The following is a 24,651-nucleotide window of genomic DNA, read 5'->3' on the forward strand; positions in this document are numbered from 1 at the left end:
CTTTCCTGCTATTTGTTTAGTAAATGTTATTTAGTAAATGTTATTGCAATGTTATAATAACAAAATATTATTTAATTACAAAAATAGTAGGTAATAAATCACAATTAATTGTATCATTTCACTTGCAGATCGCACTGGTGGCAATATTTCACTCTATCTGCTTTCTAGACCTATTAGCATGAATCCTTGCAGATCCTGTCCCAAAGAGAGCAGAGTATAGTTCACTACTTCCTAACTTGGAATTCTCGATATAGAAATGAACAAAACCATTTGTGTATACATATATCCATAAATCATAAATGTGAGTATCTTTTAGTGTTATTTTCACTTCATTCAACTTGTGTATTGTTTTTGTTCCCTTTACCTTTTCTTTTTGGCTATATAGACTGTTAACTCATACTTCTCTGCAATGGTTTAATGTGTAGTCAGTTATATTTCCTTAATCTATAAGCAGTTATTTAAAAATTTTCAAATTTGTTTAAATTTATTTTATTTTCAAAGTTGAAAGTAATAACACAAGTTAATAAAAGTTTAATAATTTGTTACCATAAATATTTTTATTGTTGTGTCTGTTAATAGATAACAAGGACTTAAGCTACTTTAGATGGTTTCTCTTTGATTAAGTAAAACTAATGACATTTCTGAGTACTACACAAATATTAAAATGATAAAAAATAGAATTTTACTTTTGGATATTAATTGTACAGAATTGGGTTAGCTATAGTTCTTGTGTTATGATACATTTTGGCCCTGTTTGTTTGTCTATTTAATTTTTTATCCAATATAACAAGTTGACAGTATCCAGTTATCATGTATGACATTGAGAGATATATGTCTTATGCATACATTATTATAATGAACACACACGCATATGTGTACCTGTAGCTATGAAAAATCTCAACTTTGTTTCTGATTTAACATTACATTTAATGCTTTGATTATCATTTCCTAGATTTATGCTTTAAATAGTTCACTCTCTTCACCATGTATTCCTAAATAACATGACGATGTGTTTTAAGGCTTTTTTTAACTTTATAAAACTGGAATTATGCCACATATCTTTTGGAACTTCAATTTTTTAATTGTATATTGTTAGGATTCACCATTTTTTCCTTTGTGTGTGGTTCAGTCATTCTGACTACTGTCTGCTTGGTCATTCTCTGAATTTACTGTTGTTTATTTGTACTCTGTCCTTTTATGGAGCATGTGGATTGTTATCAGACCCAATAACATAGAATCTTTCATAAGAAGGACCTTTTGCATTATCTTATATTGTAGAGATATGAAGAATTCTGTTGGATATATATCTAGGAGCAAACTGATTGATCATATGTGAAGTTTCAAGTTCATTAAAGTTAAACTTTTTTAAAAATTTCTTTTTCTTTTAAAGACTTTTATTTATTCATTTGAGAGAAATAGAGCAAGGGAGAACACAAGCAAGGGAGGGGCACAGAGGGAGAGGGACAAGCAGGCTCCCTGCTGAGCAGGAAGCCCAATGCAGGAGTCCATTCCAGGACCCCGGGATCATGACCTGAGCAAAAGGCAGATGCTTAACCAACTAAGCCACCCAGGCACGCCGAGAAGTCAAACTTTTTTAAAACCAGTCATCCCAACATTAGCAATTACAAGAGATTATATTAATGTATATCCTCTTCAATATCTGGTATTGTCAAAAAGTTACTATTTTCTCAATAAAATTCATCTAAAATGGTATATCATTTGACTTAATTTTCTCATCATTACTAAGATTAGTAGTCTCTTATATGTTTATTGCTCTGATGTGTCTTATCCTCTGCAAAAATGTCTGTTCAATCTGAATGCCTATTTAACCTCTATTGGATGCTTTCATATTTCTCATTTGTTGCAGAAATTTTTAATATGGATCAGCGTAGTTTCCCAGAACCTGTGAATTTTGTATTGCTTCTGATAATGGACACTGACATCATGTACTGAATAACCAAGACATGGAGAATGGCAAAGTGCTGAATTCTAGGGTGGTCACACCAGAGCTCACAACTCAGTTTTAGAGAAAAAGCCTATTCTGAGAAATCACCTCACAAGATTTTGAAATAGGCGTTTTGTCCTGATGCCTCCCAAGGCTGAATTTGCAATCCATTTGAAAAAATGTGGTCAAGTATCAAGGCAAAAGCCAAAATTTATTGTATTTCTAAGTTAGAGAAAATATTTTCCTTTAAAAATTTATTATATGGGGAGATAAAGAGGAGAAGGGACTTGGAGGAAATTGGAAGGGGAGGTGAACCATGAGAGACTATGGACTCTGAAAAACAATCTGAGGGTTTTGAAGGGGTGGGGGGTGGGAGGTCGGGGTACCAGGTGGTGGGTATTATAGAGGGCACGGATTGCATGGAGCACTGGGTGTGGTGCAAATATAATGAATACTGTAATGCTGAAAATAAACTAAAAATAAATTTTAAAAAATAAAAAAAATTAATTTTCTTATGAAAATGTTAATAAATACAAAGAAATAGCTTTTGAATAGTAAAAAAATTTATTATATGATATTCAAACATGTGGCCACTCTTTTATTATTGAGGTGGTTTATAATTGACATATTTTGAATTCATTTATCTCTTCTTAAACTCTAATTTTTATATACAAAGCAATACTTAAAGGAGAAAACATAAAGTTGTATTAAAATGAATAAATATTGGTGAGATTAAAAGCAAAAGAAATGCTGAATTTTTTTAAATTACTAAAAAAAAGCAAGACTGTGAGATGAAATGATAGATGAATAAGAATTATCAAGAGGATATAACACCTAACTTACAGAGAGTCTTAATTATCAGAGGTAAGAACTACACCACCACAAACTAGGAAATGCAGTGAACAGAAATAGGGTACTATAAAAATATGAAAATTTCATATCTTACATGTTAACAAACAAACAAAAAATGTGTTTAAATTTAACTTCTCAATAGAGTAGGATAGAAGTGAATTTTATAGACTCTGAAAAACAGTCTGAGGGCTTTGAAGGGGTGGGGGTGGGAAGTTGAGTGAGCCTGGTGGTGGGTATTATGGAGGGCACATATTGCATGGAGCACTGGGTGTGGTGCATAAACAAGGAATTCTGGTACACTGAAAAGAAATTTAAAAAATAAAGAATAATTTAAAAAAGAGATAACACAATATAAAATATTACCACTTTAGGAGATAATTTTAACATAGTATACAGAGAAAACATACAATAATGTGTAGAGTGAATTTAAATGAAATTATCTGAGAGGAATTTTTCTTTATAACCAGTGCTATATAACTAGCAGCCTATAAAGCCCTGAAGTCAACACAAATCATCCCATGCTTTCATATTTATATTAAATTTGGTTTGAAATATCATTCTATGTGCCATGCCACATCTGATGTCTCTGAGGGAAACTTGCTGTAAGGCTTACTTGTCTCATGGCTCTGATTCCTTATTTTGCTATAGGTTCTATTCATGGGTCATCTCACTTTATGCTTGTTCTTTTTTTTTTTCCCTCATTTTTTCTCACTTTTTTGTCTTACGTGTCTATATTAGATACTGAAGTTCCTTCCTATTCCAAATGGTGCCTATGGATAGATATTATAAATTTATTGAGAGGTTCACACCACTGAATTGGAATGAATGAATGATGCCTCTCATATATGAATAAGTAAAATAATCCTGTGTGAATCTCAATTGTTTATCTGCTTCCTGCCACCAAGGATTTTTCAATAATCTTACTCCATTTCATTCATGTACCAGCTTCTCAGCATGTTGGTTAGTCTATTCTGTTTTTACTTTACCGTGCAGAGCCTTTACTAACGTTTCTTTTCAGGTCAGTGTAACTGAATCTTTATTTTAGAGTGCCCTTACAGACAATTTCATCAAAGTTTCACTGATAGATGTCTAATTTTCCCTTAAAACAACAGCACCATCAGCAGCTTTGCAGGTCTTTCTTTTTTTTTTTTTTTTTTTGTTTCAGTAGGGCCTTCGTATCAGTTATTAAAATAAGACTAATCTTATTTCACTCTATTAGACCAGTATTTCACCATTTATGGTATTATTGTGGAAATAAGACCTGATGGGACAGCTGTCCATACAAAATTAACACTTTATTTATGTCAAGATGTAGAGTTTCTAAAATTTCAAGTCAAATGACTTCATCATAAAAATATTAATTGAAAAGTATATATTGCATTTCATCACAAATATTTTCACAAGCACAAGAAGAATTTATAACTATGAAGAATACAAAATAATATTTCAGCATAAAAATATAATTGATTTCATAGTACTATTCAGGTCTTAGTATTAAAGTTAATAATTTTGTAAAAGGTGTAATTATAATTCCTATTTCAATATATTTCCATTTATTATATAGGATCCTATCATTCTTTTTAAAAAGTATATAGTAAGGGAGTGTAAATCATAATTAAACTTAATTTCATTGATGCAGAAATAATAGGTAAAATAAGTTACAATATCCTTAAAATGTTCTCTTTATTATTCACATAAAATTGACATAAAATGACTTAAAATAATTGAATAATAAAGGCATTGCAAGAATTTGTATGGCTCTTATCTTAAATTGATTCTTATTTAATTTTGTCCTATGAAGTTTAGGCATTACCTAAACATCTAGAGTTGTGTTTCTGTGATAAGGCTGAGTTGTCTGGACAAAGATTTTAAAAGCAGACTTGTCCATCAAGATAAAAAGCTTCTGCACAACAAAGGAAACAATGAACAAAACTAAAAGACAGCCTATGAAATGGGAGAAGATATTTGCTAAGAACATATCTGATAAAGGATTAGAATCCAAAATCTACAAAGAACTTATCAAACTCAACACCCAAAAAACAAATAACCCTGTTAAAAAATGGACAGAAGACATGATTAGACACTTTTTCAAAAAAGACATCTAGATGGCTAACAGACACATAAAAAGATGCTCAGCATTACCCACCATCAGGGAAATACAAATCAAAACCACAAAGATACCATTTCATACTTGTCAGGATGACAAAAATTAGCAACACAACAAACAACAGGTGTTGGAAAGGATGTGGAGAAAGAAAAACTTCTTACACTGTTGGTGGGAATGCCAACTGGTGCAAGCACTCTGGAGAATAGTATGGAGTTTCCTAGTGTCTAGCAATTGCACTACTAGATAACTACCCAAAGGATACAAAAATACAGATTTGAAGGGATACATGCACCCTGATGTTTATAGAAGCATTATCAACAATAGCCTAACTATGGAGAGAACCCAAATAATCATCAGCTGATGAATGGATAAAGAAGATGTGGTGTGTATTACACACACAGACACATATACATATACATATACATATACATATACATTACACACACACACACACACACACACACTAGAGTATTACTCAGCCATCAAAAAGAATGAAATCTTGCCATTTTCAATGACATGGATGGAGCTAGAGTGTATTGTGCTAAGTAAAATGTCAGTCTGAGAAAGACAAATACCATATGATTTCATTTATATGTAGAATTTAAGAAAGAAAAGAGATGAATATATGAGAAGGGGGGAAAGAAAAGAGGGATGCAAGCCATAGGAGACTCTGAACAATAGAGGAAAAATTGAAGGTTGATGGAGGGAGGTGTAGGGGGGGATGAGTTAGATATTTGATGGTTATTAAAGTGGGTATTGTTACAATGAGCACTGGGTGTTGTATGTAAGTGATGGATTACTGAATTCTACTCCAGAAACCAATATTGCACTGTATGTTAACTACCTAAATTTTTATTTAGGAAAATAATAAATTAAAATAAAATACAATAAAAACAGGTTTCTGGGTCAGATACCCATAACTTGCAGCCATTGTATCTGAGATGGGATCTGGGTATTAATATATCTTTACCAATACCAATATCTACATCTATCAATCAACAGATCAATAGGTAGATATTCTCTGCTTCCAGTGAATTATGGTTTCACTGATGCTTTCAGTCATATGTCTAACATACTTTTCTAGTTTTTTCTTTCTCTGTGAGTATGACTCACCTGTACAGTTAACCAATACCATTCTTGTTTATTCTAAAGCTTGGGCACTGCTCTCAGATAACTCTCCATCTCTTCTAATTCTAAATTAAGACTATTACTACTACTACTAATGGCAACAGCACTAATAATTTCTGGCTCATATTATGTTCAACTTATGTAATAATTTTCCAAAACTTTGGTGTTTCAATTACTTATATATATCTAGAAGTCTTCAATTAATACATTATTCTCTCTGGACTAAAAGTTTGCTACATTGAACGAGTGCAGCGAGAGAAGGCGAATGGCACAACCGTCCATGTGGGCATTCACCCTAGCAAGGTGGTTATCACTAGACTAAAACTGGACAAAGACTGCAAAAAGATCCTGGAACGGAAAGCCAAATCTAATCTCGCCAAGTATGAAGGAAAAGGGCAAATACAAGGAAGAAACAATTGAGAAGATGCAGGAGTAAAGTAGTCTTCTTTGTGACTTGAAATAAAAACTGTTAAAATGAAAAAAAAAAGTTTGCAGAACTCCATTTTCAATAATTTCTTTCAATATAACTTTTCATTCAAAGTATCTTTTTACTATTTTATTCTATGTTTTGGGAAAAAAATCCTGTTACAATCAACTATAAACAACTCTACCTTTTCCTGTTGTTTCTAGATTAAAGGTTTTGCTGATGCTATCTAGAACTATGATTTCCTCCTCATCCCCAAAATAGACATATTTTATGAATACATACTAGAATGGACACCAAGATCTTAAAATATTTAAATAGCTGTGGATCTGGACCATTTCCTCAGAACCCACAACTTTATAAGATTCAGCAACAGAGTAATTAATATACAGGAAACTCCAGGGACCAGTTTCCGCCTTTTAATAGGTTGATATATCTGCCATTTCAGGGCCTGTGATTGACAGTTTCTATGTTCTACCCTGGAAGATAGGTGATGTCTTTGCTAGAATCCAAACTAGGGTAGTTTGAGGTGGATATTACTGGGGGACCATTTTGGCTTTTGTTAGCTAATGCCCCTGCCGTCAGAATGTGACAACTCTGACCATCAAATTTTCCCCAGGCAAGAGTGTGCTCTGGATAAGGAGGGGAGTTGGCACAGTTGGTATTGACACAGGTACTTTAAATGCTGATGCTACTAGTCTGCAGGCAAATGGCTGTGTAGACAAATACCTTGTTTAATGTTGTGAGTATAACCTCTGTCCCCTTGCCACAACTAACTCAAACTAGTAATGGCGGTCTGACACCTTGCCAGTGTTGTGAGACAATTTTTGTTTTTGTGCATGTCTTGCAACCCAAAATGCTTACTGCTCTTCGTTTTGGATCATCTTTTGAAGGACATTTTGATAAGGAACATTCTTTGAGGATAGAAATACAGTCTCCTTCTGAAGCAAAGAGCAGGCATGCTTACTGCTTTTATCAAGGCTTCAACATTCCTTATTTCTGGATTACTCTTCTACAACATGAATCCCTAGGTGTCTTTTGGCTCTCTTCATTCTCTGAGAATTGAACTTCAGAGAATCAGCACCAAACATGATGATATTCCCGCTGTTTCTATGAGTCAGATACTCATGTCTCTGATCCAGGAGTTTCACACACTCTACTATGTGTCTGGGGGTCATTATCATAAATTGACCTCAGTAAACTCTCCCAGAAATGTTGTACCTATGTTTTCATACACATTGAAAATATTCTTCATATATGAGGTAGTTGTTGGTTATTAAACTTAAGCTGAGAGAATTCAGTACCAGCAGACCTTCTCTATAAGAAATACTAAAGGAAATTTTTCACACCAGAGAAATTAAACCAAATGGAAACATGGATTGAAGAAAAACAGCAACCAGAAATATTTAGGAAGATCAAAAGTACTAGATTTTACTTTTTAAGCATTTCTTAAAAGACACAAAACTCTTTATAGGAAATATAATATCATTGGTGGAATTTATAACATACATAGAAGTAATATCTATGACAGAGCAAATGAGAGTGTTTGAAGGAAATGGAATTATACTCTCAAGATTCTTGAATTGTGAAGCTTGAAGTAAATTAAATGAAATGGTACTATATTAGTTCTAAATAGATTATGAGGAATAAGGATAAAGTGTAAAACGTCAGTTAAAATAAAATGAAAGAGTTATAGCTAAAGAGTCAGCAAAGGAGATGAAATACTTTCCAATATTAAAAAAAATCCATTTTACACATGTTCTTTTTAAACTGTTTCTGATGTGTGTGTGTATGTGTGTTTGTGTGTTGTTTTTGGTATATTTTAAAAGTATTTTAAGATTAGCAGTGGAGCTTCAGAAATATTTAAATAACTAAATATTCAGAAATATTTAAATGACTTTCTCAGATGAGTACAGCTGGTAAGATATGGAGGTTAGAGGCAGGAACCCAGACATCCTGACTTCCAATTTTATTTTCATTCAAATGCATCATATTGTTTATGAAACATCCCAATTTAGGAGGGGGGATATGGAACGAAAATTAAAATTTTTCATTAATGTGCTTTTCCCAAATAGATAATGTTTTTAGATAACCTATTGAAAATGGCAGCAGGGAGGGGCCAAATATTGATTTACTCAACATGAATTTTGTACTAACTCTGTGAGAAGTATTGTGACAATATTAATTTTAAGACTTCTCTTTCTGGACAAACCATCTATATTACAGCTATCCTTGGATAATTTATATAAAACTATGTATGCATTTCAGAAACTAAATGAAACATTCTAAATATTCAAATTTTGGTTTTCTCACCTTCTTAAGAAAGGAAAATTTTTTCTGAGTTCTATATGCAGTTTCACATCTTAAGGTACTTTAAGTGGGTAATAATAGTCCTTGGAGGGATCCTTCTAGAAACTGCTTTTTGTGTGTGTGTCCTTAATCAAAGGATTTTATTCACAGGCATTGTTAAAATAAACTCAAATTATCATATGATTTAAAGATTTATAGAATCATGAATAGAATTGTACCAGTATACACATTACAGGACAAAATGCCATGACATCTTTTTGCCCATGAGCTGATATCCTCAAGATTCTTTAATTTAATAATTTAAAACATTGCACTAAGTAATACTACTAGTGTAGAGAAAATAAAACAAGATATATGCTTCTGTATTTTATTATAGTTAGTTATAAACATATGTATACATACTTATAGATATACAGTTGACCCTAGAAAAACATCAATTTGGGGCGCCTGGGTGGCTCAGTGGGTTAAGCCTCTGCCTTTGGCTCAGGTCATGATCTCAGGGTCCTGGGATCGAGCCCCACATCAGGCTCTCTGCAGAGAGCCTGCTTCCTCCTCTCTCCTCCTGCTTCCTCTTCTCTCTGTGCTTGCCTCTCTGCCTACTTGTGATCTCTCTCTCTCTCTGTCAAATAAATAAATAAAAATATTTAAAAAATCGATTCAAACTGTGCAATTTCTCTTACCCATGAATTTTTAAAAATAAAGACAGTACAACACTGTAAATGTGTTTCTCTCTCTCTTTCTTTCTTTCTTTCTTTCTTTCTTTCTTTCTTTCTTTCTTTCAACTTTTATTTTTTTATTTGAGGGAGAGAGAGAAAGAGACCATGCAGGGGAAGGAACAGAGGGAGAAGGAAAGGGAGAAGCAGGCTCCCCACCGAGCAGAGAGCCCAATGTGGGGCTCAATCCCAGGACCCTGGGATCATGACCTGAGCGGAAGGTAGATGCTTAACTGACTGAGGCACTCAGGCATTCCCCGCTCCACTTCTTTTTTTTTAAAGTAGGCTCCACGCTCAGCATGGAGCCAGCCCAATGTGGGCCAGAACTCACACCCCTGAGATCAAGAGTCGGATGCTCAACTGACTGAGCCACCCAAGAACCCCTCTTTTTTTTTTTTATTTCCTAATAGCATTTTCTTACTTCTAGCTTACATTGTTATAAGAATACAACATTTAATACATAACATACAAAATATGTGCAAATCAGCTACTTACGTTATTGTTAAAGCTTCTAGTCAACAGCAGGCTATTAACTTTTCAGGGAGTCAAAAGTTATACACAGATTTTCAACTGCATGGGGGGTTGGTGCCCTGAAAACCCCACATTGTTCAAGGATCAACTGTATATTATCCAGATGGAAATGTATTTTTACTCTTTAAGGTTAAGCCACATAACAATTGTATGGTCTTCTTTTGTATTTAATAGTACAATATAAATGTTTCTTAGGTTATTAAAATTTTATAACACTAATAATAATAATAATAATAATAATAATTGCATGAATATCCTTTGTATTGAAGGGGTCAGGATAGGCACCTCAGAATGTGCCACTTTTGCCATGTGGAGTATTTAGAGCTAAAGGCACTTGAGCCCTTGCAGGCTCAAGAGAACCTTGGTCTTCCCTTAATGACATGGAAGAATCTAAATTGAGGGTCTTTCCCAGAATAAGGATTATTAACAGATAAATTTTATCTGAATGACCCATCTGTATGGTAGGACAATCGTCTAGTTACCAAACATCTGCTCTTCTTACTGCCCTGTGAAATGCATTATTTTCCTTTGAAATCCTGGACTTCTACCTGGCCTTCTTAATTCAGAATGACACAAATACATCATTTTGCCTGACTGTCTTTGGAATTTCCAGGTCTATGTGGATTCCCTATTCATATGCCTATTAAATTTGATTTTCTCCTGTTAATTTTTTAGTCTGTTTTGATCTTTAGTCCAACTAGAAGGACCTTTGGGGGAACAATAATTCTTGTTCCCCAATGGTGTCAATGTATTGTATTTTTTTTACTCACTTTTCCTTTGATATTTGGGGCTCCTATTATGACACATAATCTTGGAGAAAAGTCTTTTCATTTCTACAGTTATTTGTATGTACAATAGCTAGTTCAAATATTATTAGGTAACACACCATTTAATTAAGATTTGCATGTGCCATATGCTTTCTTAACATTCTAGTGATGGTTATTATTGTATTTTTGTCTTCACATTTTATTTATTTTGGTTTTCCTTACTACATGAATATTTGTGGCTTAGGTAATATATATGCACTTTTCTGTATCTTTTTTAATGTGAGCTTTTGCTATAAAAGACATGTTTTTCTTAGAAGACTTGAAGAATTTCACTAATTTTTACGTGTTTATGTGTGTCTATGAGAAAGAATTTAAGTGAAAGATTGTATACTGATATTGGGTAAGGATATGAGGAGGTCATATGATGGAAGAAGTATAGCAGGTGTCATTTTAAATAATAGAATAGCTCCATGTGGTTTGTGCTGGAACAATTTGGACTTTGTTTTAAAATATGTTATTTTTGACTTCCAGAAATTATTCTGAGAGCTTTTCCAGTTGAAATAAAACCTCGTGCCAAAAATGACATAAAAATAAGAACTTATGTTTGGTCAGAATGTGGTCTTAAATTTATTTAAAGAAGAAAATATTTTGAATGTGTATGTAGCTATAGTCCGAAGAAGAGCAGAATTTGCAACCCCCAAATATGTCTCTGGTGTAAGGATTATTTTAGGCTGATTATTTTTAAGAAACAGCAGACAGGAAAAGCTCTGCAAAGGGAATAGAAGTTACCCTTTTGTAGGAGACATTTACATTTATAAGGAAAACTCCATTTGTAATATGTCTCCTTCACTGTACCAGGAAGAGAAAGATGACTAAAGCTTTAGAAACCCTCATCAATAGGGAAGGCATGGTCATAAATTGTGTAACAGGCTTACCCTTCCTTGCTGTGCTTTTCCTAATAGTGTCCCACAACTGGCTTCCCACCTACATCTTCTTTCCTCTTTAGTTGGAAATGGCATTTAAGGTGGTGTCTTGGGTCATTGTGGGGAGTTAGTTTTCCTGAATATCTCCCATTATATAGGAGTAATACATGTTACTAAATTTGTTTGTGTTTTTTCCTCTTTAAAAGAAAAAAAAATATTTGTCAGAAAGAGAGAGAGAGCAAGAGCAGGGGGAGGGGCAGAGGAAGACGCAGGATCGCAGGTGAGCAAGGACCACAATGTGGGACCCTGGAATCATGACCAGAGCGAAAGGCAAATGGTTATCCAACTAAGCCACCCCAACATCCCTGTGTTTCTCCTCTTAATCTTTTATTTCAGGGGAGTCTCAGTTAAGAGCCTAGATTTTTCCTTTGTATAAGTCGTAGTTTTCCACTCTTCTAAAGGCCTCCTACATGTCACAGAAAATGTGTCTATTCCAATACAGTATGGAATAATAGTTTCAATTAAACTGAAATTTAATTGATTTATAGATATATAAGAAACACTGTTTTCTAACAATAGGATTTGTAAATACACAGAAATGAGAAACAGAGTTCTATTTTTCCTTTGCTGGGGGCAGTGATAGGGAAGGGGGAAACATGTTGTCAAAATCATGAGTTTTCTTTCTGTTGTGTGTGCAATCTGCCCTAATTGTAAGCAGATTATCTTCCAGGCAGCCCTTCAAGTTTTCTTTCATTTTTCAAGTTTCAAAGGGGATTGCTAAGTCTTAATTTTATAATATTTGTTAAACAAAGTTATCCATGTAAAAACATTCTTGCCTGCTCCAGGAAACCAACAAACCTTTGGAGCAATGGCTGCTCTAAAAACATTACATAGAAATTGCTGCAGAATGCTTTGAGCTCTTTGGAATCCATGTGCCATGCAAATCTGGAAATATTTAATATGGAAGTACATTTAAAAGTAATTGCATCTTGATTTACATCACTACTAATTTCATTCTGATAATTTTTCTAAGTAAGCGGACAGAGAAAAAGCAGTGTACATATAAGAAGTGTTATTTCTTGAAAAAATATTTTCCCATTTAATTTTGCCCATAAATACAATTATGACAGTATAATTACTCTCTGCTTCCTTAGTTCTTTATTTTCCTATTTTGCCAAGGATATTTCACCCATGCTTCTATTTTTAACACTTTTGTATCTAGTTTTTACGTGATTATCCTGTAAAGACTATTTAATTAACAGAATTTTGTTTTTCAACTTACTGAAGATTTATTTTAACACATTATTATTAACAATTTCTATGAATTATAATAGTTCAGAAGTGTGCATAAATAAAGAAACATAATATTTAATACTCTTTACAAAATACTGGAATTTTTTTACTTGTAAATCCTATAATCTATGGATTCATTCTCAACACGAAAAAAGCAAAATTTTATAAAATCTGGATTGCTAAAAACCTAGAAAACTGTGGTAGGCACTCATAAAACAAGTAATCACCAACAAACCAACAGTGAGTTTACTCCCTCTCACAACCTGGCTTTCTTCTCTCGTATCCCCCTGCCTGTATGCCACACAGTGTCAAAGGCAGAAGTAGGACATAAGCATGAACAGAGAGCTCCAGAAGCACTCTAGTTCTGCACAAGGAACAGAGAAGGAAACTCCCCTGGGAGATAATTCACAAATCAGATATTTTTTTTCTATTCCTCATCCATTATTAGGGGAGGCAACAGAGGCAGCATCAACCTTACAAGTCCCATGGAGTCCCAGAGAGGTTCAAAATCAAAGTCCTCTAATATTTCTGAAGAGTGTATTTCCAGCTTACAGTTATGGAAATTAGGACTTGGAAAATCTGAGTAGACCAAAGTCACAGAAGGGGTTATTGGGGGATTGTGATCATCAGTCTATTTCTTCTGAATCTATATTTTTATCTTCTCTCTTTTTTGCTGTTGTTGCATGAGACGGTTATTTCTGTTTTTACAACTCTGGTTTGAGATTTTACTGTTTTGTATCCCCCCCCCCCCCACAGACAAGTAAGCAGGAAGACAGACAAGTAAGCAGGGGGAGTGATGATTAAGACATCCCTTTAGCCCCTTTATTAAAAGGGAAAAAATGTTCCTCTCACAAAAATTGTAATGGGTGTTATGTGAGGTTGTGACATAAAGTTTAAGCTTCTCCACCAACCCCATACATGCCTTCATTTATATTCAGAGGTAGTGACTGTCTTGTTCAGATACTAATTGTCTCCTTTAGAAACTAGGAACATTTTTGGAGTAAATGTACCAGGTGGCACAGATATATCAAATCTATTTTTATGAAATAATATATTTTGCAATTTTTGTAAAAACTTATTCTAGTTGTAGATTGTTTATTTCATATATATTGAAGTAACTAGTAGAGGTGTTTGAAAATTAAGTCATATCTGTGGAAGAATTACTTTATACACATCATTCCTTAGTGATCTGTTGTATTTTGACTAAATAGCTTTCAAGAAATCATTTCTGATTAGTTAATTACCGCAGGCATATGTTTGATTTTTTAAAGTGTGTGACTAAAATTGAGACATCTAGCTTCTTTTTTTTTTTTAAGATTTTATTTATTTATTTGACAGACAAGTAAGCAGGAAGGCAGTCAGAGAGAGAGAGGAGGAAGCAGGCTCCCTGCTGATGCAGGGCTGGATCCCAGGACTCTGAGATCATGACCTGAGCTGAAAACAGAGGCTTTAATGCATTGAGCCACCCAGGCACCGAAGACATCTAGCTTCTTATCCCAAAGTCTTAATTGTAGTTATTCCATAGGACTTCAACACTGCTCTGTGGCTTATATTAAAATAAAACAGATGGAGAAGTTATTTCACACACTAGCTTTGTTAAAAGTGTGATTTTGTAAATTCTTCCAATTATTCTTGCACTATCAATAATGATACCCCTTGAATCCTGTCCTGGATCTCAATTATTAGCACCATTTGTTTTACTATCCATACTCTACACATGACTAGTAACATTCAGCATTATGGCTTCAGGTGTTATATGGAGTAATGCTCAAATTTATTGTCCTATTTTTGTGATATAGTCAATACAATACAGTCTAGTTGACAGAAATTACATTATTGATGCTTTAAAAAATCTGTCTCAACTCATTCCTGATAAGATCAAAAATTTATTCTTGCTTCTGAACATTAGTTTAATATACTTACCATGTCTATGATTTTTCTTAGAAGGAAATAAAATTGCTCTTTCAACTCTACTATAAAAGGTTTGAGGTCATGCTTGACTTTATTCATCCTTGGAAGAACCATAAACATTCTACATAAAATATTTATGAAGATTTTATTCAAAGCAGCCTTTGAGAAAGCTTAGGACGTTTAGAAAATATCGCTATTCTTAGCACTCTGATTTTGAATTGTGTATCTGCCAAGTTATTGACACCTGGGCTAAGACACTCAGATTTATGATTGACCCCATTTATTTACAAATCACTATATCTACTTCATCTAGTACATCCTAACTGCTGTGATTATCAATATTCATTATATGTGTGAGTTATGCTCAATGGCCAATCTACCTTTTAGCTTTTCAAACTTGTAATGTTTGTAACCCTCTAGGGTTTTAAAATACTCCGTCTTCACAATTATATATCTGTGCTTCATAATATGCTTCATCTTTCTTGATTCATAAGAAAATTGGACACAGTTAACTGCTCTATTCGGTGAAATATTTTCTTCACTTGGCTCAGAAAACTCTCCTACCCCAGGATGTTCTCCTACCAGTCTCTTTCCTACATCCTTCTCATCTTGCTAACTTTTAAACATTGAAATCTCTCAAGGCATTTTTGGTTTTTCGGCTTTCCCTTTTTTTGCTGTCTATATCCATTTCCTTGTCAATCTTATCCAGTGTCATGAACATTGAACAGTTTCTAACTAGATTATTACCTCCATCCGGACCTCACCCTGAACTCCCACTGTATCAGACTACTTATTCAGTATCTCTATTTGCATATCTTAACATGCCTAGACAGCAAACACCTGTTCAAACCCTCAAAATATTCAGCATGTCAGTCTTCCCATTCCAGTAAAAAGGCAGCTCTATCCCTCCAGTCATTCACACCAAGTCTTGGAATCATTCTTGTCTGCTTTGTTTCCTTCCCATCCCATATTTAATCTGTCAATAAACTCAGTCAGTACACCTTCTGCATGTATGTAGAATATACTCACATCCCACTGCACTGGTTCAAACCACAATCATCTCTGGACTGACCATGTTGTAATAGTCCCGTGATTCCCTTGCCTCTTGCCTAATCCCTCCTTGCTCTCAATACAGCATCCACAGTGCTCTGGGGTTTAATGAAATAAATACGTAACTCCTCTGCTCAAAGTTCTGCGAATGGCTTCCTATCTCTTTTTGAGTAAAAGCTAAAAATCCTTACAGTTATTACTTCTATGCCTGCTTTTCTGGCTTGCCAAATTCTAGCCAAATCAGCTTCCTGGTTGTTTCTCAAACATTCATGTCTAGCCACACTTTTAATTTAAAACCTTTACATTTTCAGTTTCCTCTTCCAGGAATAAGAATAGTCTTTCTCCAGATGTGCATGGGAGAAATTCCATCAACCCCCTCAACTTCTTCAGTTCTTTGTTAGAATGTCACCTTTCTAGTGAATCTTTTTTATTTTTCTAGTGAAACTACTCATTTAAAATTGCACCTCTGAAGTACTGTGTATTGTACTCTTTATGTGTTTTGTCCATTCTCCTCAATTGGATGTAAGTTCCTTTGAGACCATGATTTCTAATTGCTTTTGTTCACTGCTGAATCCTAAGTTCCTTGAAGAGAAATTGGCACATCGTATAGAGAAATTGGCACTTTCAATAAACATTTGTTAAATGGATGAATAAATGAAATAATGCCTTTGGGCATATTCTTATACCAGAGATTAACTTCATTTTCTAAATTTATTTAATTTATTCTACAAAAGTGTTAATTTTATAATTTCTCTGTTTTTATGAGATTGCTTTTAATAATTTTGTTCACATTTTCCAAGTTCCTGATGACAAAGCTGTGCAAATTATGGCTTAAAAATGGCTAAGAAGAAAATAATGGTCTTGTCTCTTAAATCTTAAATTTGTTTCAAAAATGTGTTACTCAAAGCCAGAGGACAATATATTGCTAGCTCTTAGAAATGGGACATTCTTTAACATAATCAAAATGTTTGATACATTGAATGTATAGTAAATGGTATGAAGATCACTGTCATTCTTCTTAAAAAACAACTATTTAAATAACTGATATATTTTTCACTTAATCCCCTAGAATATGGTCTGGGTTTTCTTGAGCTATTCAAGATAAATTATGTCAGAGATATAATTTAGGATAAATATGCAATGCAAGGTACAGTTTAGTATGAAGTACTAGATGCAGAAATATTTATAAATATATCACATACATTTATGAAGATCAGTTCTTAGACATTGTTCAAAATATAAATATTAATATAAATATTATAAATGTAAAAATTACTGTGAGAAAATATAGTAAGAAGAAGTAGCATTATGAGTATCTTGAAGACACAAGTATTTTTGATAATTTAAGAGATGTAAATGTAAGTCAAAGTGACATTTTATTAGAGATCCTAAAAAAATAGAAACTTTAAAAAAACCTTAAAAAAATAGAGTCATTTATAAGTCCTTAGTAAAATTGAAAAATTTCATAATCAATATTCATTAAATTTTGGAATTATATATAAAGTCAGAAACTTATAGAAACTACAGTGAATAAGAAGGTTGCCTATAAGTGAATATAAATAAAATATAATGAATATATATTTTGAATATAAATATGAATATAAAGGAATATAAATAAGAATATATGAATATAAATAAATGATGAATATAAATAAAATATTTTTGGAATAGAATAAGATACTTTTAACTGTATAACTTAACTGTAGTCAGTACTTTATTATTAGGTGGTCATAGACCTTTATAAATGTATTAGACCTTAGGGGTAATTTTTTTTAATTAAATTTATTTATTTTCAGCATAACAGTATTCATTATTTTTTCACCACACCCAGTGCTCCATGCAATCCGTACCCTTTATAATACCCACCACCTGGTTCCCCCAACCTCTCACTCCCCTGCCACTTCAAACCCCTCAGATTGTTTTTCAGAGTCCATAGTCTCTCATAATTCACCTCCTCTTCCAATTTCCCCCAACTCCCTTCTCCTCTCTAACTCCCCATGTCCTCCATGCTATTTGTTATGCTCCACAAATAAGTGAAACCATATGATAATTGACTCTCTCTGCTTGACTAATTTTTATATGTACTTTATATATACTTTTCATTTTATCTTTTATTTAATAAGAACACATGCTGTTATAAAATATTTAAGCAATATAAAGTGACATACAATGGAAACTGAGTATTGTGACTACCCTTAACAAGTCTACTCCCCAGAAATGAAAACTTTCAATAGTTTGTTATTTAACATATTCAGTGTTCCAGAAGTACACAAATGTGCAACTATATATGTGGGCATATACATATATGAGTATATATGTGTGTGAATACCATGTTTAATCATTATTTGTAGCAAAAAAAGACAGAGTGTATAAATTGTTGTGCACCTTGGTTTTTCTTTTCCATTCAAAGTATATTTTAGAGATTTCTTTTAGCAAAAGCACATATAGGGCTACACCATGAGTTTTAACAGTGCCATAATTCATGTGAACAATTTATTTATGGCCATAAAGTTTGTTTCCAGTTGTTATTTTAATATATTATTGATTATACTTCTAGGACTATACTTTATACTGGAATCTATAATGAATTAAGTTCTATATTTTAGATAGCAGGGTCCTCCCAAGTTTGTATAGTGTTTTCACCCCATAAATCTCTTTTATATAATGTAACTTTTTAAGTTTTATTTAATCAAATTTGAAGTTTTTGGATCAGTTTCAATTTTCCAAAAAGTATTATTATCTATTTCATCTAACATGATGTAATCTAAATATATCAAAAGCAGCCTCTTTTGTCTTCATTGAAAATCACTCCAAATTTCACTTGATAGACTTGAAAAGTTCAGTCAAATTAAATGCATACATAGGAATAATACATAGCATATTCTTTGCTGATTTGACACTAAAATATATATAGTAAGTTCCGGAGCAAAAACTATGTCTTATAAGTAATTGAAAAAGAACTACACACAGAGCAATCATTTATGAGAGAGTTTAAAATTGGATATATTGAATGGTACATGTTCTGTAATCCTACCAGCAAATAGAGCATGTGGAATTTCAATGACACAAAACTTGATTTAAACCATAAGATACCTAGGAATAAACCTAACCAAAGAGACACAGAATCTATACTCAGAAAACTATAAAGTACTCATGAAAGAAATTGAGGAAGACACAAAGAAATGGAAAAATGTTCCATGCTCCTGGATTGGAAGAATAAATATTGTGAAAATGTCTATGCTACCTAAAGCAATCTACACATTTAATGCAATTCCTATCAAAGTACCATCCATCTTTTTCAAAGAAATGGAACAAATAATGCTAAAATTTATATGGAACCAGAAAAGACCTCGAATAGCCAAAGGGATATTGAAAAAGAAAGCCAACGTTGGTGGCATCACAATTCCGGACTTCAGGCTCTATTACAAAGCTGTCATCATTAAGACAGCATGGTACTGTCACAAAAACAGACACATAGATCAATGGAACAGAATAGAGAGCCCAGAAATAGACCCTCAAATCTATGGTCAACTAATCTTCGACAAAGCAGGAAAGAATGTCCAATGGAAAAAAGACAGCCTTTTCAATAAATGGTGCTGGGAAAATTGGACAGCCACATGCAGAAAAATGAAATTGGAACATTTCCTTACACCACACACGAAAATAGACTCAAAATGGATGAAGGACCTCAATGTACGAAAGGAATCCATCAAAATCCTTGAGGAGAACACGGGCAGCAACCTCTTCGACCTCTGCCACAGCAACATCTTCCTAGGAACAATGCAAAAGGCAAGGGAAGCAAGGGCAAAAATGAACTACTGGGATTTCATCAAGATCAAAAGCTTTTGCACAGCAAAGGAAACAGTTAACAAAATCCAAAGAAAACTGACAGAATGGGAGAAGATATTCGCAAATGACATATCAGATAAAGGACTAGTGTCCAGAATCTATAAAGAACTTAGCAAACTCAACACCCAAAGAACAAATAATCCAATCAAGAAATGGGCAGAGGACATGAACAGACATTTCTGCAAAGAAGACATCCAGATGGCAAACAGACACATGAAAAAGTGCTCCATATCACTCGGCATCAGGGAAATACAAATCAAAACCACAATGAGATATCACCTCACACCAGTCAGAATGGCTAAAATCAACAAGTCAGGAAATGACAGATGCTGGCGAGGATGCGGAGAAAGGGGAACCCTCCTACACTGTTGGTGGGAATGCAAGCTGGTGCGGCCACTCTGGAAAACAGCATGGAGGTTCCTCAAAATGTTGAAAATAGAACTGCCCTATGACCCAGCAATTGCACTATTGGGTATTTACCCTAAAGATACAAATGTAGTGATCCAAAGGGGCACATGCACCCGAATGTTTATAGCAGCAATGTCCACAATAGCCAAACTATGGAAAGAACCTAGATGTCCATCAACAGATGAATGGATCAAGAAGATGTGGTATATATACACAATGGAATACTATGCAGCCATCAAAAGAAATGAAATCTTGCCATTTGCAACAACATGGATGGAACTAGAGCGTATCATGCTTAGCGAAAGAAGTCAAGCAGAGAAAGACAACTATCATATGATCTCCCTGATATGAGGAAGTGGTGATGCAACATGGAGGCTTAAGTGGGTAGAAGAAGAATAAATGAAACAAGATGGGATTGGGAGGGAGACAAACCATAAGTGACTCTTAATCTCACAAAACAAACTGAGGGTTGCCGGGGGGAGGGGGTTTGGGAGAAGGGGGTGGGATTATGGACATTGGGGAGGGTATGTGATTTGGTGAGTGCTGTGAAGTGTGTAAACCTGGTGATTCACAGACCTGTACCCCTGGGGATAAAAATATATGTTTATAAAAAATAAAAAATTTAAAAAAAATAATAAAAAATAAAGTAAGATGATGCAGACCCACATTCTTATTCAAGTTTTCATTAAAACATTTAATGAGTCTTACCAATGTCAGTCTCTGTGACATACCACTTGGGATCTCTCTTCAAGCCAATGAGTAATTGTTCAACAATTTGACTTAATTATATATCGTCTTCATTTCATCCTGTTTGAATATTATAAAAGACTGTTCTAACTAACATGGTGAAATTAAGATACACTGTGTAAAGTGTCACTAAAGAAGTTATTTAGGACAAAAGAGACTATTTTGAGCATATACTTGGGCTGTCATATTTTACTTTCTAAAAATATGAAGTGTGTTGCTATAAAACCTGTAAAATATTTCAGGATCTTGGAATGTAGTTTTTCAAATCATAGATAACACTATAAATTTAAAATATAAACATGGACTGAAGTATGGAGTTTCCACAAAAAGTTAAAAATAAAACTACCCTGTCATCCAGCAATTTCAATACCAGATCTTTATTCAAGGCTATAGAAATACTGATTGGAAGGAATACCTACACCCCATGGTTTACAGCAGCATTATCAACAATAGCCAAATTATTGAAAGAGCCCAAATCTGCATTGACTGATAAATAGATAAAGAAGAAGTGGTATGTGTTTGCAATGGAATATTACTCAGCCATGAAAAAGAATGAACTCTTGCCATTTGCAACAATGTGGATTGAGCTAGAGAGTATTATGCTAAGCAAAGTAAGTCAGTCAGAGAAAGAGAAATGCCATGTGATTTCACTCATATGTGGAATTTAAGAAACATAACAGATGAACATGAAGGTGAGGGAAAGAGAGAGAGAGAGAGAGAGAGGCAAACCAGATAACAGACTTTTCACTATAGAGAACAAACTTAGGGTGGCTGGAGGGGAGATGGGTGGGGGGATGGGTTCAATGGGTGATGGGTATTAAGGAAGGAACTTGTGATGAGCACTGAATGTTATATATAAGTGATGACACGCTAAGTCCTGTACCTGAAACTAATATTACACTGTATGTTAACTAGTTGGAATTTAAATAAAAATTTGGAAGGAAAAAAATATAAAAGTATTTTTAAAAAAGACCTATAAAATAAAATAAAATAGAAACATGTTACATTATTTCCTTTTTAATTATTCTGTGCTTCAATTTTTCTTTGATTATAATTATTTTTCCAGTATAAAGAAAACAAACTAGATTATCTGTTCTTCTTTCTCTATGTCATCCAATAATATTTCAATTTTTCCAGTTTGGGGATGTCAGTTTTACTTATTCTTCCACTCTTAACAAATATTTTCTCCGGTTTAATTTTACTTACTGTTTTTAAAATCACATGACTGCTACTTGTTTAATAAGCCAAACATAGCAAGATTTTATTTAAAAAGTCAATGATCTTCCCACAGCTTTCCTAAATCCTGTTGCTCTGATTTGAGGTATTTTGACCTTTCATCATGTGTCCTTCCAAAAATTATTTAAAAAATGCAAACATGTAGAAAATTCATACAAAGTTATTATTCTCAAAGATAGAATCACAATATACTAACTGGTCTGCAAGTATGTATTTAAACCTAAATATATGTAATAGATTTCCTACAGGAAAATATATATATAAATTTAGTCCATTCTATTTATAACTACATAAAATTCCCTAGGTTGGATACATCATAAATGTGCAGTAATTCACTTTTCTTTCCTTCCACATATATTGGTGTGATATAATGCTGTGATAAACAACATTGTACATAACATGAGTTCTTTATATTTATGAATATATTTCTAAAAGTGATATTGGTAAGTCAACAGATTTAGGTATTTAAACTTTCCTGAGATATTTGTAGATTATTAATAAAAAGGCCTCATATTCCCAAAGGAAATTTATGCAAGCTTGTTGATCAAGCTTGCTAAACAGTCATCTATCTAGACCTTTTGAAAACTTAGCTTTGGTTTATTATTCCTTTGTTTTAATATTATACGAACTTCAGCTTTGATAATAATTTCTTCTTATGCTTTTGTTGTTTTTTGTTCCTTCTTTGATCCCTTAAAGTGAATAGTCAACTCAATGATTTTTCAGTGTTTTTCAATCAGAATAGCATTAAAAAATGAATGAATCAATTAATTTAGAAGATAAAAGCTGTCAAGTCATAGTCTGATTATATTTTTAAATGCTATCCACCAATTTTTTGGTTAATAGTATCATTAGATGTATGGTAATAGTGTTATTAATTAGTTGATAATTTTAAATTTCAGTGTCTGATCCAGAGGTTACAGAGAACACGATTTTTTTAAAAGATTTTATTTATCCATTTGAGAGAGATACAGACACAGAGAGAGCACAAGCCAGGAATAGGCAGAGGGAGAGGGAGAAGCAGACTCCCTGTTTAGCAGGGAGCCCCACATGAGGCTCAATCCTAGGACCTGCAGACCATGACCTGAGCCAAAGGCAGATGCTTAACCATTTGAGCCACCCAGGCACCCCTACATAGAACATTATTACATAAATGCCAAGAAATAAAGTTTCTTGGTATTTTTTTCTATTATTTTCTGTCTTCAATTATTATCAGAAAATATGACCAGTGAAATATCTAATTTATTTTTAATTTATCATCTATGCATGTGTATATATGTCCCATGTGAATGTACATATATATATGTACATATATGATTTTCTGTTACTGTGTCATTAGTGTACCTTAAATACATGTATACTTATTGTAGAAGATCTGGAGCAACCACAACTGCCATACATTGCTGGGGGAGTGTAAATATGCCACAGTCCTCTTGGAGGTTTAATTATTTCTTATAAGATAAACATACATTCCAGGAGTTGGGAATTTTATTCCTAGGTAAAAAAGGGACTGAAAAAAATGACTTATAAAGGATTTTTCATATCGGCTTTATTAATTATAGCTCCAAACCAGAAACAATGTAAATATCTATCCAGAGGAGAATGTTATGTTTGTATAAAAAAATACTGAAATGATCGAAGCATTTCAAAAGCAGAAAAAGACAAAAAATATTAAAGCAAGGAAAGTGTCACTGAAACATAAAAAAAAAAAAAAAAGAATACTGAAATGTTACCTGGCCATTTAAGAAAACAAATAAGAGATACATCCAAAAACATGGATGATTTTCAAAAACATATGTTGAGTGAAGGGGGCCAGATATAAGAAAGTGTACAGTATGTACTATGTAATTTCATGTATATAAAATTCTAGAGTCGGTCAGTCTAATCCATGATAATAAAAGTCAAAACAATGTTTTCCTCTTGAGGGTTGGGGATTGACCAAAATGAGGTGAAGTAAAACTTTCAATTGCTATTGAAATGTTTTATATCTTGGTTGGAATAAAGAATGCATGGTTTTATTCAATTTTCAATACTCAATGAATCATATGCTTAAATTATGTGTGCATTACAATATATACTTCTCTAAAGTGTAACACGTTTAGGGGCACCTGGTTGGCTCAGTAGTTTAAAGCCACTGCTTTCAGCTCAGGTCATGGTCTCAGGGTCCTGGGATCCAGCCCCGTGTTGGGCTCTCTGCTCAGTGGGGAGCCTGCTTCTTCCTCTCTCTCTGCCTGCCTCTCTGCCTTCTTGTGATCTCTATCAAATAAACAAACAAAATATTAAAAAAATAAAAAGTAACATGTTTATTTTTAAATGTGAATTATATTTTGTTCATTTTTTTTTCTAATCATAGACAAACTTTAACTCTACCTCAGGATCATCGGCAGACTCTCAGTAATTATGTTGTGTTATAATCCGTGGCTGGCTTGGTTCTGAGACATTGTCGTAGTGTCAGTTTCT

This window comes from Mustela nigripes, chromosome 3 (assembly GCF_022355385.1).
Source record: "Mustela nigripes isolate SB6536 chromosome 3, MUSNIG.SB6536, whole genome shotgun sequence".
Taxonomy (NCBI): domain Eukaryota; kingdom Metazoa; phylum Chordata; class Mammalia; order Carnivora; family Mustelidae; genus Mustela; species Mustela nigripes.